This window comes from Periplaneta americana, chromosome 4 (assembly GCF_040183065.1).
Source record: "Periplaneta americana isolate PAMFEO1 chromosome 4, P.americana_PAMFEO1_priV1, whole genome shotgun sequence".
Lineage (NCBI taxonomy): Eukaryota > Metazoa > Arthropoda > Insecta > Blattodea > Blattidae > Periplaneta > Periplaneta americana.
In genome coordinates this window covers 38,463,466-38,474,188 of record NC_091120.1, presented here as the reverse complement: position 1 = coordinate 38,474,188, position 10,723 = coordinate 38,463,466, and positions in this window count along the sequence as shown.

Below are 10,723 nucleotides of genomic sequence, written 5' to 3'. Positions count from 1 at the left end.
AAGCAGCCTAGTGTTTTCAAATACGATAAGGAACTCTTTCTGAACAAAGAAGGAAAGGTACTCCAATATCTGGTCTGATTCTGAAAGAGAAAGCGCTTGATATGCGTAAGAAACATGGAGGCGATAATTTCTCTACTAGTGATGGGTGGTTGTCAATGTGGAGGGAAAAGTATGGTGTTCGTCCACTTGCAATTTGTGGCGATAGGATGTCAGCTGATACCGTTGCAGCTGAAGAATATAAAACTACATTCCGAAATTTGGTGAGTAAACTAGAATTATCTCTCCAGCAGATATACAATTGTGACGAAACCGGTTTAAATATCAAATGTTTACCGAAAAGAACTTTAGAATCTACATCATACAAAACTGCGCCTGGTTTCAAAATCCAAAAAGAACGTGTGACTGTATTAGCTTGCTACAATGTATCAGGGGCAAATAAGCTTCCCTTGGTGTTAATTGCAATAAATTTAAAAATATACTGATTGTAACTATTGTAATCGGTGATTTAATTACTGTATTATTCAAATGTTCATAAATATTTTCTTATCGTATTTACTCATATCAATTATGCAGACGATGGAGGGATAGTTAACTAATTTCCGTACCGTCTTGCAGTAAGGCGTGGCCTATGAAATAACGTGAATGCCGGACGACGAAGCTGACAGACGACATAGCAACGGATCACAGAGAATTTGCTGTACTACAAAATGCTCAGTTCAAGCCCGATAGTAATAAACTACAGTATGTAACAATCTTGTTCGTACAGTAATATTGTTATTAAAAATATATAATTTCGTTGACGAAAATATAATTTATTTTAATGGGTTAAATTAAAATATGAAAAAACAATATCTTCTTTTCAGGATATAAATAAGCTTCATCAATTTTTTCAAATCAGTATAAATAAATATACAAAATCAAAGAAAATGTGCACATTTTATGCAACCTTTCTCTTCGTACATGTAATCATTTTGTACTTTTCAAAGTCTTAATTGCCAACTATTACACAAAATTAACATCTTGTAACATATTCTTTGCTTTAATAATCTCCTCACATCTTCTTTTCATTGAAGAGACAAGTTTCTTACAAACCTCTGGGGTGATATTCTGCCATTCTTCTGCCACTATTCTTTTGAGCTCCGGAATGGATGTTACGTTGCTATTTTGTACCCTCCTTTTCAAAATTGGCCACACATGTTTGATAGAATTTAAATCCCCTGATTGAAGTGGCATTTTGAGTTGATGGGGAACGTTCCAAATGAGCCAGGTCTTGACGATTTCAGCGATGTGTTTAGGGTCGTTATCATGTTGAAATATATAATTACCCTGGAAGCGATTTTTTTAGCGCTTTCTTTCAAATTTGTCACAAGAATACTCTTGTACGTCATTTTATCCATAATTCCCATCAATGAAGTGTACGTTTCCGACTCCAGAGGAAGACATACAGGCCAATATCATGATGGAACCAGCTCTGTGTTTTACAATAGGAATAGTATTTTCTTTCCTAAAGGCAGAGCTTGCCTTCTTCCACACTCTTTTGCAACCATCTGAGCCCAAAATATGTATCTTCGTCTCGTCGGACCATATTACACGATCCCAATAGTCCTCCTCTTTAGAAACGTGTTCGTTTTCAAATAGAAGGCTTTTAATTCTATTTTACTCACTAATAAAAGGTTTCTTACATAGAACCCTGTCATGATGTCCGTGTTTTCACAATACACTACGAATGATCTGGTTAGACATTTCTTTTCCTATAGTGTCTTGTACTTGTGAAAGCAGTTTTTCAACACTTAACCTAGGGTAACGACGAATTTATTGTACAATGTATCTTTCGTCCCTTTCATTTAATTATTTTTCTTTCGGTTTTTGCCTAAAATTCTTCCAAGACCCTTCATAATTAAATTTGTTTACAATATGCTGAACTGTTGAATGTGTATGTCCAACAATTTTAGATTAGATTAGATTAGATTTAGATTAGATTTATTTATTTAACCTGGTAGAGATAAGGCCGTCAGGCCTTCTCTGCCCCTCTACCAGGGGATTACAACTATAACATGAACAATAAGATTACAATTAATATTAAATTTACAATTACAATTACAATAAAAATTAAAGTACGACAAGAGTACCTGATTAATGAAAGCTAGACATTTTATCATAGAAGTTAAGAACAAAGAATATTTTTGTATTTACTAAATTACAAATTAAACCTACAATAACAAAATTCTATAGTGATGAAATTACCGGATATTGAGATATTTTGTGGTAGATTAAAAGAACTATTTACAAGAAACCATGTCTGAACGAGTCTCAATTACTGACTGACTTATTTCGCTTAAAGATTTGCCTTTAAGGACAAGTTGAACAATAACTTTCTTCAGATCTTCTGAAAGCTGTTTTCACTTCGCTATCTTGTTCACTACTGTCATCCTTGCAAGGTAAAAATGTAAACAAGGGAAGCTACCACTCAGCAGTAGCAAGCATGGACCGGTCAGTGCATTTTGAAGCGGTGAGATAGGGCAAGACTTGTAAGTGTACGAACAGAAAAGTTGCATATCGAACACAACGAATAATGGAGATTTATTTTTAAAATAATAACAAATGTTTTAAATATACATTATAATTAAATCTAATAGCGAATATTATGAATAACCTGCACACAATTATATACGTAAAGAAGAAAACAAAATTTTTAATTTATTTGACATTAAAACATACATTATCACAAAAATAAGAGCTGTACGAACAAGACTGTTATATACTGTACATACAGTACAGTAGAAAATAGGGAAATTGGAAAATTGGAATTAAAGGACAGCTAGAGTCAAGACATGAACTTCATTTGAGAGCTAGCTTTGGGATGAGTGACAGCTTCCTGACTGCAGACTCATTCTCACGAAAGCGGCACGACTGTTATACAAGAATATAGGGCGTGTCCATCTTCTTCAACGCAAACTATCGCAATATTAATTATAAAATTAAACAAATAAATCAATCCTGAAAAGGAAACATATGCAGTAGTTACAGGGCAGAGGAGGTTACAATAATTTAGCTTCTCGAGCTAGTCCAATAAGAGAATCGATTAGTTGACTATTTCATAATGAACTAATACTACCTAATTTACAGTACTGAACAAACCTCTGCATTTTCATCTAGTGCCAAGGTGTACCACTTCATAGTTTGTATTTTATTCATTAATAAAATTGTGCCTCTACATCAAAACTAGGAGCGCACTCAACTGAGTGACTTATTGGCCGGAAATCCGCAGTTAGTATGCACTGCTAGATGAGAGAATATTATAGATATATATTAAATTGTCCTTACTTACTTACTTACTTACTGGCTTCTAAGGAACCCGGAGGTTCATTGCCGCCCTCACATAAGCCCGCCATTGGTCCCTATCCTGAGCTAGATTAATCCAGTCTCTACCATCATATCCCACCTCCATCAAATCCATTTTAATATTATCTTCCCATCTACGTCTCGGCCTCCCCAAAGGTCTTTTTCCCTCCGGCCTCCCAACTAACACTCTATATGCATTTCTGGATTCGCCCATACGTGCTACATGCCCTGCCCATCTCAAACGTCTGGATTTAATGTCCCTAATTATGTCAGGTAAAGTATACAATGCATGCAGCTCTGCGTTGTGTAACTTTCTCCATTCTCCTGTAACTTCATCCCTCTTAGCCCCAAATATTTTTCTAAGAACCTTATTCTCAAACACCCTTAATCGCTGTTCCTCTCTCAAAGTGAGAGTCCAAGCTTCACAACCATACAGAACAACCGGTAATATAACTGTTTTATAAATTCTAACTTTCAGATTTTTTGACAGAATACTAGATGACAAAACTTCTCAACCGAATAATAACAGACATTTTCCATATTTATTCTGCGTTTAATTTCCTCCTGAGTGCCATTTATATGTTTTACTGTTGCTCCAAGATATTTGAATTTTTCCACCTCTTCGAAGGATAAATCTCCAATTTTTATAGTTCCATGTCGTACAATATTCTGGTCACGAAACATAATCATATACTTAGTCTTTTCGGGATTTACTTCCAACCCTATCACTTTACTTGCTTCAACTAGAATTTCCGCGTTTTCCCTAATCGTTTGTGGATTTTCTCCTTACATATTCACGTCATCCGCATAGACAAGAAGCTGATGTAACCCGTTCAATTCCAAACCCTCTGTGTTATCCTGAACTTTCCTAATGGCATATTCTAGAGCGAAGTTAAAAAGTAAAGGTGATAGTGCATCTCCCTGCTTTAGGCCGCAGTGAATTGGAAAAGCATCAGATAGAAACTGGTCTATACGTACTCTGCTGTAAGTTTCACTAAGACACATTTTATTAAATTGTCCTACAGAATTTATCTGTAATATTGATACTTAATAAGAATAATGGAGTTGACATTGGATACACGTCAACATATATATGCCTAACTTGGAGTCAGGCCACAAAGGGAAACATCGAAGGAGGAAGGTTCGATCTAGTGCTGCCGATTGAATTCGGCGTAGCTCAGTGGTCAGAGCGCTTGGTACATACAAACAAGGATCCGGGTTCGATTCCCGGCGCCAGAGCGAATTTTTCTACTAAAATATTAAGTGTCAATATTAGAGATACATTCTGTAGGACAATTTAATATATATCTATAATACACTTTATTTAGATTTACAGAGGAGAATGTGGAGTGGCTTGCATCTCACTTTTTGGGAGAAAGTAATTAAGCGCGAGGAAGTACCCTAACCAACAAACAAAATATGCAAATTTGCATATTTATTTAGTGATCCTACCTACAAAATTGTTGTTGCTGAAAATATTGGTGTTCGCGTCACAACAGTATGCAAATCCAAGTTGAATGTAATTAAAATTACTTACACTGTTTTCAGAGCCAGAATTCTCACTCAATAACTAAAATTCTTTAAATTATTATTACTGAAAACAACTAAATTATTAAAAATTAAGTTTATGCAAATTTCATAGACATTGTTGACTGTTTTAAAGCGTCAGGGCAAACTTTAACCAATCAGTATTGATAATGTAACATTCATGTTCCCTGTGATAGCTAGTTTGCCCAGATTAATAGGAAGTAGTTAATGTAGTTTATCCAGTATTGACTTACAAGCACTAGTAAAAGATTATTTAAACAAAAATAAGAAAATAACTAATATTTGAAAGTATGAAATTAATAATATCAGTACTTAATATTACTAGTCCTACATAAGTGTTACTGATTCCACCTATTGTATTCGGAAACGATATATTTGAAATTAAGAATAATTATTATTAAAAATGATATAATATCGTTATATTTGAAATGAAAGGCAAAGATTGTATTGTAATCCAAATTAAAGTAATTAATTTTATTCGTGATTCTATCATAAGCATACCATGAATAAAAATACAAATAAAATGGATTATTTAGTATAACATATAAAAATTATTATATAACAGGAATTTATTATAGGTTCTAGAGAGTTTAAATAATAGAGGACAAGATTTCCAGGAATGGATTCCTAATGTGTAAAGGAAAAAAAATTGGTTTTATGAACATGGACCAGGAAATGCATTTCTCATTTATTAAACTTCTATTACACAATGCATTCACATCAAGTTTAAGAAAATGTATATCACCATGTCCATCTTCTGCCTCAACACAGGCCTCAGTTCTTCGTCTCATTGAGCTGCGAATAGGCTCCAAAATTCCTGGTATAGCGCGAATTATCTGAATTTATCTGAAGAATTTCTTCATTATCCGTTGCAGACGAATACACCAAAAACATTGCATAACTTCACAGAAAAAGTCCAGTAGATTTAAATCAGGTGAGCGAGGGGCCAAAAAAATCAACCTACTAGGAACTGTTAATCGAGGTGCTTGCGGGTAACAAGGCTAAAATGTGAGGGAGCGCCATCATGCCTGAAGTACAGCTTTTGACGTAGTGACAGTGGTACGTCGTCCAAAGTATCAGCCAATTCGTTTGGCAAGGAAACTTTGTACTTCTAACAAAATATAAGCAACTATGACGGCCCAGATGTTGATGCTGAACCAATGTTGATGAGGAGATTGAGCAATCGAATGGAAATTTTCGTATGCCAACACGTTCTGGTTATGAAAATTCATTCCATTGTTTGTGAATATTACCTCATCTGTGCAGAGCACAAAAGCTGAAAAGTTAGGATTAGTACTACACTGCTGCAAGAACCATTAACAAAACGTTACTCTTGCAGGATAATCTTGTGGTGATAACAAGGCTTGCATATGGTACACATATAGCAACGCCCTCCAGGGAGTCACATGAGCAACAATCACCTGCATTGCTGCTCTTCTTATACTGATTCAGCCATTAGCGTGGCTCAGTCGGTTAAGGCGCTTGCCTTCCGATCTGAAGTTGCGCTCGGGCGCGGGTTCGATCCTCGCTTAGTCTGATTACCTGGTAGGGTTTTTTCCGAGGTTTTTTCCAACCATAAGGTGAATGCCAGGTAATGTATGGCGAATCCTCGGACTCATCTCGCCAAATACCATCTCGCTATCACCAATCTCATCGACGCTAAATAACCTCGTAGTTCATACAGCGTCGTTAAATAACCAACTAAAAAAAATATATATACTGATTCCAGCATCTGAACGACAACATCCAGAATATCTTCCTCTACTTCATGGGTCTTACTTCTTGGCCTTCCACTGTTATTAAACTGAGCGAGATACAAAACTGCCCTTTTCATATAGGCAGTGACAGACTCTGGCAAATGTGTCCTCTCTCCTTACGTCTACGTCTTGGGTATCGTTTGTGACGTAAAAAGACAAAACTCCAAAATATTGCTGTCAGCCACACCATAAACGTAACACATTACAAGTATATCAACAAACCTGAAAAACTTCAAAGACAGTGATGTGAATACACAAACTTATGGTTGCAAACACAGGAAACCACTTCTGGGAGTTTAGGAATGCATTTTAACATCATTCGCCTAGACATTTATTTATATTTTTACAAAATGTTAACATATTTTTGCTTGAGTCTCGGATTTAATCGTATTGCGTTACACTAAGTTTGTAATTCGTACAATATTGTTACAATTAATAACTGTTTCACGTTGAGAGTTAGATGTTAGCGTTTGACTGTTGAAAGTACAGGCTTACTATCGAAGCAGAGATGGTGGTAAAAAAATGAAAGTAGGATAAACAAATGAACGTAAGATAAGAAAAATTGTGGGTTATTAATTTTAGAGCACCATGCTATGTACCACTAGTATAATCAGATTCTCATAGGTCAACCGAGTACCAACGAAGTGGTTGATTGGCTGAATTGCGCTCGCTTGGAATTATGAATACTACTTACACTATAGCTAAAATACCACTGCTACTACTACAAGGAATAATACTACTGCTACCAGCACCAGTAGTACCACTAGCACCACCTCCACCAACAACCAATAATACCACAACCGCCACTATCATAATCGTCACCATCATCTGTGGTAGTAAAATTATCAACATTATTACTTAGCATAAAATTATCACCACAACTATCACTACTAACTGAACCAAATTGTTATTACTACAGCTAACACCACCACTAATATTACTACTACTAATAATAATAAATTACAATTACTGCTAAAATTTCTGCTTCAGTTTACAATTTTATTACTCCTTTTAAAATTTGTTATTGCGTTATCACTAACTGTGAAAAAATTTCTATACCTATACAGTGGACTCTCCTAAGTTCGACTAAACGGAATTGAAAGTTCAGTCCAATAAGGGTAGTGGGTGTGGCAGATGAAAGGAATAAAAATTCGTATTGGTTATCCATCAACGAATACAGTACTGTACTTGCATTTCCTGCCCGCCCCGAGACTTGTGTATGCGCTTGTAGTACCACAGTGGGTTTCGATAGTTCCGTCTCACAAACGGCACAATTCTCAAATAGAAAAAGAAGAGTTCATTAATTTAAAATCCGTGATCAAATATGGATGTTCTGATCAATAAAATATTCTGTTCTTCTTTAACAAAAGTATCACTACAAGACAAAGAACCAATTTCCATTCAAATGGTAAACGCATTTCTTAGTGCCCATATAGGGGAGTGTCTAATTCTCCTAGGTAAGCAGTCGAACTATAGGATGTCGAACTTGTTTTCTGTCGAACTTAAGAGCTTCCATTGCACTTGCATTTTAATCAAATAGTGTAAGTTCTTACAGTCAATTACATAACAATATTACATACATTGAACCTTTATGTTATTACATGAAGTAGCATTTAAAAATTATGACAAACGTTTTCACCAATAAATTTGGCATCTTCAGGTCATATTAAAAACATATTAAAATAAAATGAATACTTAAAATATTCCAGTTAAACACTTACTTACTTACTTACTTACTGGCTTTTAAGGAACCCGGAGGTTCATTGCCGCCCTCACATAAGCCCGCCATTGGTCCCTATCCTGAGCAAGATTAATCCAGTCTCTACCATCATATCCTACCTCCCTCAAATCCAGTTTAATATTATCTTCCCATCTACGTCTCGGCCTCCCTAAAGGTCTTTTTCCCTCCGGCCTCCCAACTAACACTCTATATGCATTTCTGGATTCGCCCATACGTGCTACATGTCCTGCCCATCTCAAACGTCTGGATTTAATGTTCCTAATTATGTCAGGTGAAGTATACAATGCGTGCAGCACTACGTTGTGTAACTTTCTCCATTCTCCTGTAACTTCATCCCTCTTAGCCCCAAATATTTTCCTAAGAACCTTATTCTCAAACACCCTTAATCTCTGTTCCTCTCTCAAAGTGAGAGTCCAAGTTTCACAACCGTAAAGAACAACCGGTAATATAACTGTTTTATAAATTCTAACTTTCAGATTTTTTGACAGAAGACTAGGTGACAAAAACAGTTAAACACAATCGTTAAAAATTAAAACTGGTATAATAGGCAATCTGAGCAATTTAATTTTTTAACGATTGTGTTAACTGGAATATTTTAAGTGTTCATTTGATGTTAATATGTTTTTAATGTGACCTGAAGATGCCAAATTTATTGGTGAAAACGTTTGTCATAATTTTTAAATACTACCTCATGTAATAACATAAAGATTCAATGTATGTAATATTGTTAAGTAATTGCCTTAAAGAACTTACACAATTTGATTGATACTATACTTATCGGACCCAACATGCCTTAAAATTTACTTGCATTTTAAATAAAATTTTAATAAATTCGAACAAAATTTAACTTCTACCTCTTTTGTATGTTATTTGTTACTTCATATCATTAATATTAGGGTAATATGACATGTCATAGTTTGCATCATCATTTAGTGTCTTCGAGTTTGAGATGTAATGTGAGAGTACTGTTAGGCATATTACATGTATGAACACCAAACGAGCGAAAATTTTTCTCAGGCAGTTAGCGTAACAACAGAGCTTCTTGAGAGACACGCCTCTCACAATATTATGATACCACGGCGCGCAACAGTGTGTACGAAGCGAATCCTAGCCACAGTAACCTGGTTTTAATTCCAATTGCATCTTTCTGAGACGGAACGACTGAACTTCAGGACTAGCTTAAATATTGCATGAAATATGAATTCTAGGTTGCTGCACTTCAAATGTTACCTTACAGCAATTTAAGTAGCGGAATAGAAAAGAAGAAATGCATATACTCTAATTTGAAATATAATGCAGTCATTACACGCTTCGTGTATTAGGTTCTTGCCATCCATCTAGTCACGCAGAACCTACCAAATTTATTTTTACATTAATTGTCATCATAAGATCCACTCACGAATTCAGTCCAAAATGTTGACCTGTTTCGGTTTCTGGAGTAATAACCTTGTTACGCTGTCTTTCTGTGAACTTCCAAGCCGTGTTTTTCCTACTTGGACAATGTTTTAAAATTATCTGTGAAATTCTGACAAATTCTACAAGTTGCTTGTTGACAAATTACACTAAATTACTGTATTTCTTTACGTGGAAAATTTACGTTTTTCCGGTGTAAACCAGAGTTATAGCAATCCATGTCAAATTTCTTGTACACAAGTGTGTTAAATTTCTGATGAGAGATAGTTATTAATTTGATCTCTCTGCATTTCCGCCTATTTCCTTCTGTTCGTTTATGGATCGGATTTCACCTGCGTACATAGTTGTAAATGTATATAGCATTGCATTGTGCGAGGCATAATATATTATCAACTTGGTTTCTACTTTAGAATATGTGTTCTCAGTCGATAAAATACTTTGAAAACAATTGGTTTCCATTTTTAGTTCGTATATTATTAATTCTTTTGAATGCGTTGCAGTTTATGTATTTTTGTTTACATATATTGTTTAAATTTTATTTACTTTACACAATTTCATAAAAAATTACGGGTCATTAAGAATAACACACATTTAGTTCTGTTCTTCATCTGAATTTTATGCCTTAATCTGATTTTGAACATAGTTTCATTCGTTTCACGATCTGAATTCTACTGATTGCGCTCTTTTAATCTACTTTTGTTCCAAATGAAAATTTTAAAATGATAAAGAACTAGTGATCCATCATTTTATGGAACTTTCCCTATCTCTCTATAGGGTAAAAGTTGTTAATATTGTGATATGAGTAATATTGTGGTAGTTCTTTTTTTTGGGGGGGGGGAATCTATTACAATTTTATTGGACGAGAAGAAGATCGGTTTTTTGCGTCAACGTAATAAGGGAATGTTTGTGGACAAGCTGCTGC